This window comes from Dreissena polymorpha, chromosome 6, assembly GCF_020536995.1.
Source record: "Dreissena polymorpha isolate Duluth1 chromosome 6, UMN_Dpol_1.0, whole genome shotgun sequence".
Classification (NCBI taxonomy): Eukaryota; Metazoa; Mollusca; class Bivalvia; order Myida; family Dreissenidae; genus Dreissena; species Dreissena polymorpha.
The window spans coordinates 42,981,040-42,994,708 of record NC_068360.1 but is presented as its reverse complement, the minus strand read 5'-3'; positions in this window follow the sequence as shown (position 1 = coordinate 42,994,708).

Below are 13,669 nucleotides of genomic sequence, written 5' to 3'. Positions count from 1 at the left end.
ATATATGAAACAGAACCAAGCTCATCGCTTTGAGTTGGTCGTTGAATGTCAAGCACATATGGGTTTACAACACTTAACCGCTTCTCCAAATTACAAAAATATATGGTTAAGTCAAATTTTGTATTCACATATAACTTCTTGACCAGCAACTTGCAATAACAAATAATTTTCACAATAAACGTACAATAAATATACAAAAACATTCATAGTGACATCGCTAATCGATTATTTAATAAAAACAATAACAATATCGTCCTGCGATATACAAGTAATTGTTAACTACACTTAAAGAAGGATTTCATTCAAATTTGGGCTACAAAAAAAATAATCATATTGTAATGTTTCTAAATAATTTAAATAAAATGTATCCATGATTTGATGTACCCAATAAGGATTCAAATCTGGAAACGTCACCGAAGTAACACAAGTGATATTGCATCATTACGTTGCATTGCTGTCAACAAATATGAAGACTGTACATATATCTCACAAAATAAATACAAAACATAAATAACATGTGATGTTTGAAATAACAATAAATAATTCAATAAATCAATAGACAATGGAACTTCATCCTGTAAACGAAACAATAACAAACAAACAACGGTACATATAACCGATTTACCTATTATATATTTAATTTAGTATTATGCAATATATTCGAGGGAGTTGCATTTAACTAACGTATCAAAAAAGTATAAAAATAGTATGAATTTTGAACTGCAGTGGTTATCGCATGAGACCCAAAAGTCAAGGCCCATGTTCCATCGAAGCAATTTGTGTTAATGTTTATGGTAATACTGATGGCATTTACTGATGATATTTGTCAAAAACACGCTCTGTGAGATTGCCATTTAAACAGTTAGAGATTCTCGCTCAGCGCCACTGTGTCCACAGACTGGCACAATAGACCCACGGACACACTGTCACTAAAATATCAAGTACTGTTGTTGTCGTAGTTTACAGTTTATAGAGCCTTATGATTCACGGCACTTCTGATTCGTGTGACCAATCGTTTGATCTTCATACCGGTAGTTTCGGAATAATACCGGTAGTTTTGAATTCATACCGGTAATTTCAAATTCACACCGGTAGTTTCAAATTCATACCGGTAGTTTCAAATTCACACCGGTAGTTTCGTTCCCATACCGGTGTAGTCAAATATAAGCGCTCCAAATACTGAATTCTGCCATGTGTGTGGGTGAAACGAATTAACGATTCAAATTAACAGCGGTTCATGAGTAGAACAGTTTCAAGAGTTTCCTTTATTCTAAGACCTAAGTCCAAGAATAGATTGATGAAAACGGTCCCCAGACCGCCAATGGTTGAACACAACATACGTCATTTGATCTTTCCACGGTGACGTCGCAATCACGCCTCTGTTGGGCCTTTTCGCAGTCACACGTGACACAATTATCATGATTTGGGCTGAAATATTAAAGGAAACACTTTAAATAGAAAACAAATGTACTATCTAGAGCTATTGAAAATATTCGTCTTTGATATGTATAAGGCAATAGCATAATTTCACTCTGCACGCTCTGGCTACATTATGTAAACATTATCTGTCAACAAACAAACTATTTCGCTAGCTTAAACGCGGACACACTTTACAAAGCTTTAAATGTCATAAAAACAATAAGTGATTTCGTTATAGAATAAGAGAAGTCTAATTATATGGATACATTTATTAATGTATTTACTTTTTTCACGCCCTTTTATTCCGCCTATGCACGGCCAGTGCAAATGATAGGCTCCGGATTCTGGGATTCTGTTAGAATATGGGAGCGCTTATACCGATCCCATATATATTAAAGGTCTAAGAGGAATAAATAGACTCACGCCGATATGTGATCGATTTTAGAATCAAAACTGGAATAATCTGGATATCCGGATTTCAACTATAACCACACCTACCTTTCACAAGATTCTGCCCATGACCCCTTTGACCCCGGCTGTCCTGTACGTGTCGAGGAGGTCCCGCAACGTCCGCTCCATGTACTGCTCCAGCTCGGCGCGCCGCCACAGCAAGTAGCTGTAGTGCTTCCGGTAATCCTTTAGCAGTCGCGACTCCATGATGGACGAAGAGAGACCCGTTCTCGAGACGCCGTGGTGTAACATCAATGCGATTTTATTTGGAATATTTTGTCTCCTTTTGAATTCGATTTTTAAAATTATTTTTGCCTTCTCGTCTACCAGTGAAATCCTGTGAACAGCTATATCAATTAACAACCAGATGAAACTATATACCGTATATATTGTTTGCTTTAATGTAACGTTTATTTTCTGAATTAATACCGATTCACCTCGAATAACAGCGTCTTGATTTTATAATAAAAGTTATCTCACACACATTCAACGATGTATTCTGGTAAATCACTGAATGTTCTATTATTTATGCACTTCTACTCGTCGATTGAATTTTAAGATTACTTTAGCTTTCCACGATTTAATTTCCGCAGTACGTTCGGTTGCTTGGTTTCAGAAGGCTCGCCACTTAATGAATTCCTCTAACTTTTCTTTTCGTGGTATTTGTAACACAATACATTTAATTTTCCTTGTTAAGTAGCCCGTAGTATTCCCCTATCTACTAAACGCGCTCGTCGGTTTCGTTTATGAATTAAACACTGTTCTGCTTTTGAGATTTATTCTGGTTTAAATACACCGTGTTTGTTTACGTTATAAGCACCTTATCAAGCGCTTTATCCATTCACAAAATGGTGACAAAATCTAGTCCGTCGGTAAAGTATTGGTTTTCGCAATGCTGTCATGTGAAATGGGTTGGACCGATTACGAAATTGTAGAATTCCCAACTTGTTTGATAATCCCGGCTAATAAAAGATGTTCTCGTTTGTACATACCAGTATTTGTATATGCCAAAATGTAGAGATCTTCATGGAAACTCCATTAACAATCATGCCGAGTTTATCTCAGTCAATATATGAGTCGTGTTCTGAGAAAACTGGGCATAATGCATGTGCGTAAAGTGTCGTCCAAGATTAGCATTTGAAGTCCGCACAGGCTAATCAAGGACGACACTTTCCACTTTTATGGTATTTTTCGTTTAAAGGAAGTCTCTTCTACACGAAAATCCAGTAAGGCGGAAAGTGTCGTCCCTGATTAGCCTGTGCGGACTGCACAGGCTAATATGGGACGACACTTTACGCACATGCATTAATGCCAGTTTTTGTCAGAACACGTCTCATATGTTTGTCTTTTCCACGATGTACCTAATTTAAAAGTTTGATGCAATCTGCTACGTTCAGTAATTTATTAGATATATCACACTTGCACGTTTGTGGTGAAGGAAGGAAAATATTGATTGGAGATGAATGCGCGAATATCTGGTTGGTTGACGAATCGCATAATTCTTTGTTGTAACTTATTGTGTTGTTGTCATAAATTATAGCGAATTTAAATCGCGTAATCTTTAATTCATTTGCCATGCGAAAGTTGGAAAGAAGATTATATGACAATGTGGTAATTCCGCCGATAAGTAATAAAATAAAGAATACATGTATGATAAAGTTAAGAAAAACACTAATAGAGTTTGCAAATATACTGTACACTATGGTGGTATACTTCTGCATAAAACAACTAGTAATGTTTCATGAAATGTAACAAATCGTAAATAACACTTTAAAAAGTGTCTCGACAATTTCTGATGAGAACGTGTCCAGAAATCCAAAGTCGTTACGTATTGGCCATAAACAATGAGAACTAGAACACGTGTTTAAATGTTTTATTTGAATTGAAATATAATTAAACAAACTGTCCGTGTTAACACATAATTAAAAAGAAAACCATAAAAACGCAATGCTATATCAGTATTTGATATCTAAAAAATTGATATAAATTATCGACGGTACTTAAATTTGTGTAAACAAATATCTAGTAATATATTGATGCGGCGGACATGTAAAAACCCATTAACTTCCGTATAAATTGTTGTGATATCTATTGTTTTGAGTGTGCACTTCCAAGTGTATGAGGTCCCTTCGCGCTTGAGGCTGCATTATGTGAGGACCCGGAGTGTGTCCAAGCACTCCTTCCTAAATGAATTACTTGACTCCCGAAATTTGGGACGAATTTTAGCTTCATTACCTATCTTTTTTGTAATAACTAAAAGATACTTTTTTAATTTTGTCAAGGTCTTGTGCTAAATCCCCACCCGTCCGCAAGAGTGACCACCAAACAAACTCACATGCTGCTGGAAACAATGTTTTTTTTTTCATCCCGGTGGCCTAGGTGAGAAGCGTGTGTAATAACAACTGCGCTAACCGGGCGGTCGAGATCTTTCGTGTTAAAGATAAAGCAATACGATATCGTAACAAGGAAGCACAACCTAAATAGGCCCCCAGGATGCGCGTATTAACCCATTTATGCCTAGCGTCTTGAAAAAAGGACTTTGCAAACAGCGTAGATTTTGCATGATGCGGCGTCTCATCAGGGTCTGCGCTGTTTGCTTAAAGGAATCTCAGTAAGTAATATTCTAAATATAGAAATACATATACTAAACATCCCTAATTTTGGAAATAAATCGATCCAATTAAGAAGGATGGGGGAGTCCACTAGGCATACATCGATTAAAATACAATTTGCAAATTCTGCGATCAAGCCTCATAAAACCGACAAGCAATAATACATTTCCTCGGCGTCTAAATCAATTGAAATTTTAAGAAGTCTTAAATGTTGTATATTCTTTATTTGAGGTTCGTTGTGACCCTGTTAATACAAAAACCGTATCAATAAGAATTTTCACTTATATACGGGGTGAGTGGGGTTAACATGGTCGTCAAAACACTGTGTGGTCACGAAAACAACAAAATACTCCAATCGTCTTGGTTTATAACCTATTTTCGAATCACTTCAATTACAGCTCTGTATAGTATCGCGTGTTATCATAATTCAATAAAGGATAGGTTAAACGGGTTAGACCAGATACCCATTAAAGTACCACGAACAAAGACTGACCTTAGTTGAATGGTAACCGGGCTGAAGATGTCTATAAATACCAAACGATGGTTTATTTTTAATACGTTTATCTTGCGACACAATATGCGTATAAATATACATGCTCTAGAGAGAGCAAGTCATAAATGCATAATAACGTCGTTGCATGTCTTTATCTATTGGGTTCAATTCCCGCTCCCTGCAGAATGTGAGTTCGGTTGGTGGTCACCATACCGGACAGGTGGGATTTCCCCATGGTACTCCGACTCCACCCCCACCCCCTCTCCCGCCCCGCCAAAACACAAGACCACACCAAAATTGAAAACTCTTTCGGTAACAACGAAATAGCTGTAAATTGCAGCTGTAATTCAAAAATTGGTCACAACTTTCGCGAGTCTAGTAAGTTAATTAGGTAGGAGTGCTAGGGCACATTCAAGGTCCACAAATAAGGCAGCCTCTTGATCGGAAAGGACCTCATAAACTTAGAAATATACATCGTCGTTATCTTCATCGCCGTTGTATAGCTGGTATTTATCTTCAATCGTCGTTTAGGTTGTCGTTATTGTCATCGCCGTTGCAGGTGTCATTTCTTTAATTGTCGTTGTCGTTATGCTTGTGGTCTTTTGATTTGACGTTGTCACGCCTTTCATTTTGCCTATCGTTTTGCTTCCGCGTTCCCATGTGTGTTTTTTTTTTCAATTTTACTTAGATTAATTAGATAAATAAAAAAGAAAGTGTATTTGGTAAATGAAATATCAATTTTGAAACAAACGCACACGTGCAACACTGTCAACGTGTTTAGGGACTTAACGTATGTCTGAAGACGCTATTTAGGCAGTTTTTGCATAAATGGTGATTGACCACAGGCGCAAATTAACACATTTATGCCTAGTGTATTCTCCCATTCTTCTAAATTGGAACCAATTTATTCCAAAATAAGGGATGTCTAGTATATTTATTTCTATATTTAGAATATTTCTTACAGAAATTCTTTTAAGCAAACAGCGCAGACCCTGATGAGACGCCGCATCATCGTCTCATCTGGGTCTACTCTGTTTGCCAAGGCCTTTATTCTAGACGTTAGGATTTAATGGGTTAATGTACGTAACCTTCATGCTTTCTGTCACGTAAATTCGATAATTACAATATGAAGGTCGATTGGTCGAGTTGAACTACCAAATACCTCCGTGGAATGATTGCTATAGTTCGGCATTCATTTGAATTCATCTACTCTCAAATTCGCGTAGGCGAATTTGGGAATGTTATAATTATATCAAATACTTATCGCATGTTTTAAAAAATCTACTTGACAGCAATTGTCAATATCGGAAATTGCGTATTATGAATCGTTATGTTTTGAATGTTGATTCGATTTTACAATTTTGAATTGATCCTCAATTGATAAAAGTACTTATTTGTGATTAAATAGCTAGTTTTGGTATTTTAGCTTGAATAAAGACGTGTGCGCCAATAAATGTTCTCTCTTATGCAATATTACAATATAATGTACAACGTGTCTTAATTTGATGAGATTTTACTGGTGCAGTGCTAAAATTCGCCACATTTTTTAAAGTAGTTACCGATATTTTCAAACGAAGCTTACCAATTATCACAAAAATTCACATAAATATTAAATATGCATCTACTTGCATTTTGGGGATATTTGGGGAATATTTCGATTATTTGGTTTAACAAAACTAATCATCGAGATTAAAGGCCCAAATTGTGTAAAAATGCCTAAATAAAGTAACAGCATGTGTTCATTTTTATAATTTTTTAAGGGGGCGTGATGGTGTATAATCGTTAATCGGTTACCGTATAGTCCCACTCTAATTAATGATGTCTTTTCATTCATACTTTAATCATAAATAGCAGCAAAACAATAATGAAATATATTTAAAAGAAATTCAATGTTTATGAAACACGTCATTTTGGCCGTGCTCCGTGAAAATGGCGTTTAATGTATGTGCGTAACGTGCCGTCTCAGATCAGCCTGTGTAGTCCACACAGGGTAATCAGGGACGACACTTTCCGCCTAAATTGTAGGTTCGTATGTGCGTCAAACTAGGCACGTTTTGTGAAAACGTGCGCACGCGAGACATTCATGAGTGAACATCAAGAAACAACTCTGAATCAACTTCATGCAACCGTGTGAGCCCGTTGATAACACCAAAATTCTTCTACTTTACCTGACCAGTCCATTCTTAGACTTAGAAAAGCATGAAAAATACTCCTCATCCACCCATCCATCCACCCATCCGTCCGTTCTTACGTCAATCCGTCAGTCCGTCTCTTTTTCCATTCGTTCGTTCGTTCATTCATTTATTCATCCGTCCCCTTATTCATTCATTTATTCATTCACTCACTCACTCACTCACTCACTCACTCATTCACTCACTCACTTACTCATTAAATCATTAATTCACTCGTAATTGCGTGGTGAGGTGCGATATGATGTGTTAGTGATAAAACAATAAACAATTAAATAAGACAATGAAATAATATCTCAGAAATGCGTGTATACACATTACAAAGACCTGCTGTATTATAAATTAAAAAGTCAGTGTTCAGAATGACAATCATTATAAACCGCGTTTAAATAAAAAAGAAATTACTAACTATTTCATATTGTATATTGTATTATACAACATATAATTTAAAATGAGTTGATGTGTCACTTGTTAACACGGTATACCTGTATATACACATTTTGCTTTGATTATTAACATCCATAAAGTGTGTGTTTTTGGGTGGCATGAAAAGGTCACAAACTGATATCAACTTGCAATCACTACAATAACAAACAAACATACATTAATCTGCAAGGTTTACAACCTGTTTCCCGTCACTTTAACAGTTGAATTAAAGCTCGATATAGTATCGCGTAGTATCATAATTCAATAAAGGGTGGGTCATATAGGGTTCACCTGAACCAACTAATTTACCAATTATAAAGTATGTCCTTGACTGAATGGTTAACGGACACAATGTTTATAGAACAGAACAGAACATGTGTTTTATTATGACTTGCACAATGTACATCGTCAGTGTAACAAAAAAAAAACATGAATAAGAACATTCATGTCACGTTAATAATATTTTTTCAGTAACTACGGTATACCTGTATATACGGTATACCTCGTCTTTATTATAAAACTTATTACATTTGATTGTGATATACATACATATTGTGATATTCAAAATGTTAAAGTATGTTTCCTTATTTTACGAGGATAGAACTTACATTAAACAAAGAGTTCCGTTTATTTAATGCGCATTTAATAAAAAGAGAAATTTTAATTAATTTGGTTTTGTTATTCATGCCCAATCCATGGACATTTAAGCATAAAATGATATTCATCTTCAATATCATGTGAATTACAAAATAAACAATAACGCTGATCCCTAGCAATTCTGTTTCTACCATATCTACCGGTTTTAATTCTTAGTCGGTTAACCGATGGTATGATTCGTAATGTAAATTGTATTTGAAAAGTACATAATTAGTAAGATTACGGTTTGTCTGCATGCTCTGGGACCATTCCTGAATAAAATTGTCAATGATAGGTTGTTTAATAAAACAAATAAATGATTAAAAATCGACATTTTTAGCGTCTTCAAAAATATTAGAGAAATCATGATTACTTAGCTATAACTTTACATTATATATCCAATTTTTAAGCCATCGTTACAATCTGCTTTGGCCAGCTCATAAACCTTTTTAATAATAATATTATCTGTATGTATAATTTTTTCCAATATTTAATAATTGTATATACCTTGTAATGAACAGATGGTATCGACCTAACTCACCATATACGCCCGCCCAAGATTTATTAGTTTTAAGTTTTAAAATACGTTTTCAAAATTTCAGGTGAATTCTCTCTAGTTGTTTTGATTGCGTGAATCCCCATACCTCTGCTGAATAAATAAATATAGAACCAACAAATGAATCAAATAGTTGACAAAATACCTTTGGCTTTAGTTCGTACTTTTTACAATGTTGCAATAGTACGTTTAATGCCTTAATAGCTTTACCTGCTAAATAGTCTTGCTTCAGCTTAAAATTCATTGTGTAATTGAAACCAGTGCCAAGATAATTAAAATCATTTACAACCATTAATTCTTTGCCATCAAAATTCCTTTTTTCATTTGAAAACAGTCTGCCTCTCTTTCTGAAAACCATAATTTTAGTTGTGTCTGTGTTGACCGCGAGTCCCCATGCTTGACAATATGAGTGCACAAGATTAATATTGGTTTGCAATTCATCTGTCGATTTCGCAAAAATTGCCATATCGTCTGCAAAAAGTAAAAGCATTAACACAATATCGTCAAATTATAATCCCGAATTATGTTCTTTTTGCAAATAAAATTCTAGGTCATTTACCAAGAATGAAAACAAAATCGGCGAGATTACCCTCCCCCCGTTCTGCCTCAAACCAACTGCATATTCACAAAAACTACCTACCGATGCTAATTGCCAAGGTTTACTTTTTTGTTCTGGAATATACTAAGTGCGGACTAGATACGCAATAATTAACATCGCCTTAATAAATAAACGATAATTCAATTAAAATATAGGTACTGAAGCCATGAATAATTTCACAATCAATGTCGACTTTGGTGTATTTAAGGACATAGAAGGGACATTAATGGTAATTATAACGACGAAAACGTTACTGATAATGGTATCTCATGTTACACGATTTTAAGAGTTTCTCAGAAACACATTTAAACCTAATTCTAACACGGCACGTGCCAAATTTCATATAAACAAAGAAGAACTTCCGGCCGTGGTTTATTCGACAACAAACTATGGGGGTATTTATAAGAGAACTTCACATAAAATGCTACACATGAAAACTAAGATACATTGTATAAATCTTCAGTAAAAACCGTGTTAGAATCGAAATAAATCGTGTACGTTATAGAAGCTTCGCACTCGTGATTGAATCCCTAGGCATCTAAACTTCCGGCCGTGGGTTATTTAACAACAAACTATAACGTACACGAATTATTTATTAGATAAAGAACGGTTATGTATGTTTAAATAGTTTTTTTGTAGTATTAATACTAAAAACAACCACAATAACAATAAGAGTTATACATGTATGAGATCTCGTTGAAGTTTTCGTCATTGATGCTCTGCTTCTGGCCGTTTCGGCTCATTTTAAACCTAATTTGAATAATTTTAATTTGTTTTAATTTGAACTTTCCAAATGAACCGGCGAAAATCGGATTGAGTGCATGTGCGTACAATATCCACAAGGCCAGCATTGTTATTTTATTTGTTGTACGGGAAATTTTTCAAAAAAATTGAGTCGGGGGGATAAATGAAAATAAAAATAAAAGCATGAAAAGTGAGCAGTGTACCAAACAAATAAAACTAAAACTGTCTAAACCGATAAAAAAATAATATATTTTTGAAAATTTAATATTCAGCCAATTTAACCTTATGTATACTTGCATTAACCTTTACGTGTTTTATGTACATCTCATTACACTGTTGTAGAAGCTTTTTATAATAATAGTAAACATATTTTTATATATATTTATAGGTAAAAGCACCTTTCGCATGTATTATACTATATTGCTTCAATAGAGACTATTACACACGCCAGGTTTGTAGTGTATTATAGTGATCGTTGAACTTTTGTTGAGTGTATATCATATGTATGTTTATAACAAATATAGCTTGCATTTGACTTTAATAAAAAAGACTTGAAAACTTTTTACATTGTTTAATAGCTTTAAATAACAACCAACTTTGTAACTTTCATCAATGGGTGGATTGTGCACACTAAAAAATACTCTTTAATATACAACAGACTTGCTTAATATCATGATAATTTGTATCAATCATGAGAAAAAAATGAGCCACGTAACAGGAAATTGAACCTTAGGGCGATTGCGACCATTTTGGCTCCAAATGAGCAGTCTCATCAGGATCCAAAATGTTCAACATAATTGTCATTCAGTCAGTACTTCTAAAGATGTTAAGCGAACACTTTGGATCCTGATCAGACTGCACTTGAATTGATCTTGATCCAAACATTGTGTAGTGAAAGTTCTAGTACATAAAATGTGAATATTTCATTTAAGAAACCGAGAGCTATAGACTTATAAAAACATGTGCTGCATTTAAGTTTATATTCAGAGAGAGAGAGTTATAGTGTTTATATATGTAAAGTGAACACAAGAGGCATGACTACAATATTTGGTGTGTAACATCGTTATGAGGTTCTCTTTCAAATTTGTTCAAGTCATGCAGAAAATGTGCCCTCCCTAGGGGTTACTGTTTTGCTTATAAATATATATCATATGATCATTCTCTGAAGCCGCAAGGCCCATTGGTTTGTTACGTTGCATGCCAACCATATAGTGGTTCTTTGCTGAGTTTCCTCAAAGCATGTCTCCGTGGTCAAAACTGTTTGCGATTCGGGGGTCAACTGATTTATATAGATTAATGTATTTGATAATCCCTAACAACACAGAAACCGCAAGGGTCAGGGTTCAATATTTGGTGTGTAACATGTTAGTGTTTTCTTCTTCTAGGTGTGATCAAATCATACATTTGGAGTAAACAATAACCCGTCCTTGTTTCACATGATTAATATTTACTTATTTAATAAAGAGCTTACACAATCTTATTCTCTCAAAACGCATGGGTTAGGTGATAATTATTTTGTATGTGACATTGTATGGTGGTAATCTCCGTAGTTTTTGTATCATGTCCATTGGCTTCACATTAGCCCCAACAAAACATTGTGGTAAAAGACACAATATACCTAGAAACCTTGATTTATTTCATTGAACATTTTCTTAAGTGAAAGCCGTATAAAGAATTAAATAGTACATGTAGCAAGGATTTAAATTGTTCTAGTAGAATTACTCTGCTGACTGTATATACTTAACTCGCAACATTTAATTATATATAGAAAACAACTTTTGAGCTATGTAATTGTTTATTTTTTAAATAGTATTTTATTTTAATAAATTCGTAAAAGACTCACAGTATTATCAAAATAAAATGGTGTAAACTTTTGCACATATTATTTTGTTCCTCTCTTATTCACAGTTTAAGTTCAAATGAAAAAAATACTATGGAATGTGTTGTCTGTATTATTTTAAGGTGATCAGCAATGACATTTTCTTGGATATATAATAAACAGAGAGAGCTATATAAATGTGAAGATTATAATAACCCTTGGAACACATACATAGAGCCAAATGAGCACATTTATCAACAGAGCCTGAAGTGCGATAAATTTTAATACTTGCCTTCCTTGCAGTACAAATCCTGCAGTATGAAAACATTGTGTACAGTTGATAGGACATCATATTTCGGCTAAATAATAACTCATTTTTTAAAAATACATTAAGATGTATTTCTGATTTACAAAAATGATCATATAATTAAGAAATAAATTCCATTTACTTTTTCATGACATTTTGAAAGTCAAAACTTTGGTTTCGTCTGTAGAAATTCAATAAAATGAACTGAAACAAACAAAGGGACGTAACTTGGTCAAAAGTGACCGGAAAAATGGTTGAACTGTTGATATAAAAATAGTTATACAGTTTAATATATGGAAAAAAATGTTTGGTTTTAAGTTAATGAATAATAATAAGCATGCTAATTTGCTACTGTGTCAAGAAAAGTAGTTAAATTTTTCTTGTGACTTTGACGGACATACGAACATCCGGACCCAATGCTATTTTCTTCAGAAGCTGTGTTGCATACTTTTTTTCTAAATAAAGAATATATATGGGTGGGTGGGGAATGGGATTATTGATGCAAGTACCTGTGGTTCAGTCCTCATGTTCATTATAAAGAAACGTAAAGTAGTACTTCTTGGACATTTTCGGGATGTAGATTTTTATCTTTAAAAATATTACAAGATCTACATTTTAATAAATACGCTACATTTTAATAAATACGCATATTTATTAAACCTACCCAAAACTTTTAAACACACCGTAAGTTATCGATGGTGACACCTCTTCATCATTTGCAAAAACTCTAATTATTTTTTATTTCGTATCACATAATATGGGCATGATTTAAACAATGGTGTTCTGAAGATTAACTTTTCTTGTTGAAATTGTTTCTGCTCCGTTTTTAATTAATTTGATTTTAAAATATGCTACATTTGTCTCGTTGTTGTTAATGTCCGCCATTTCGGAAATGCAATATGAATATCATTTGTTTAATACTCACCGATTGGCTAATAGCGTGTGGTATTGGCTGCAATAGCCAATTGAAAATCGCTGACGCTTTACAAGTCGACTTGGCACAACGAAACAACCCGTATTATAAACAAATTTTGAACAACACTTTCGGCAGTCTGCGCAATTTTTTTCTAGTTTTGGATAAAATACCAGGTCGGCGGGTGAAATGTAAATAAAAAAAACGAAAGTGACTTTTTTTTATATTTGTATTTGTCGAAAAATAGGGTCGGGCGCTCCCGTAAAACAAATAATAAAAAAAATGCTGGCCAAAGCGCGCAATTCATAAAAACTTATCAGGGACGGAACTTCCCGCTTTTATGGTATTTTTCGTTTCAAGAAAGTATCTTATTAGCGGATATCCAGTCTAGGCGGGAATTGTCGTTCCTGATTAGTCTGTGCGGGCTGTTTTCTCAGAGACATACTGAACTGTTTTCTGGTATTGGTAACACAATAAATACCATCGCTTATGCTACTGTGTGTACAT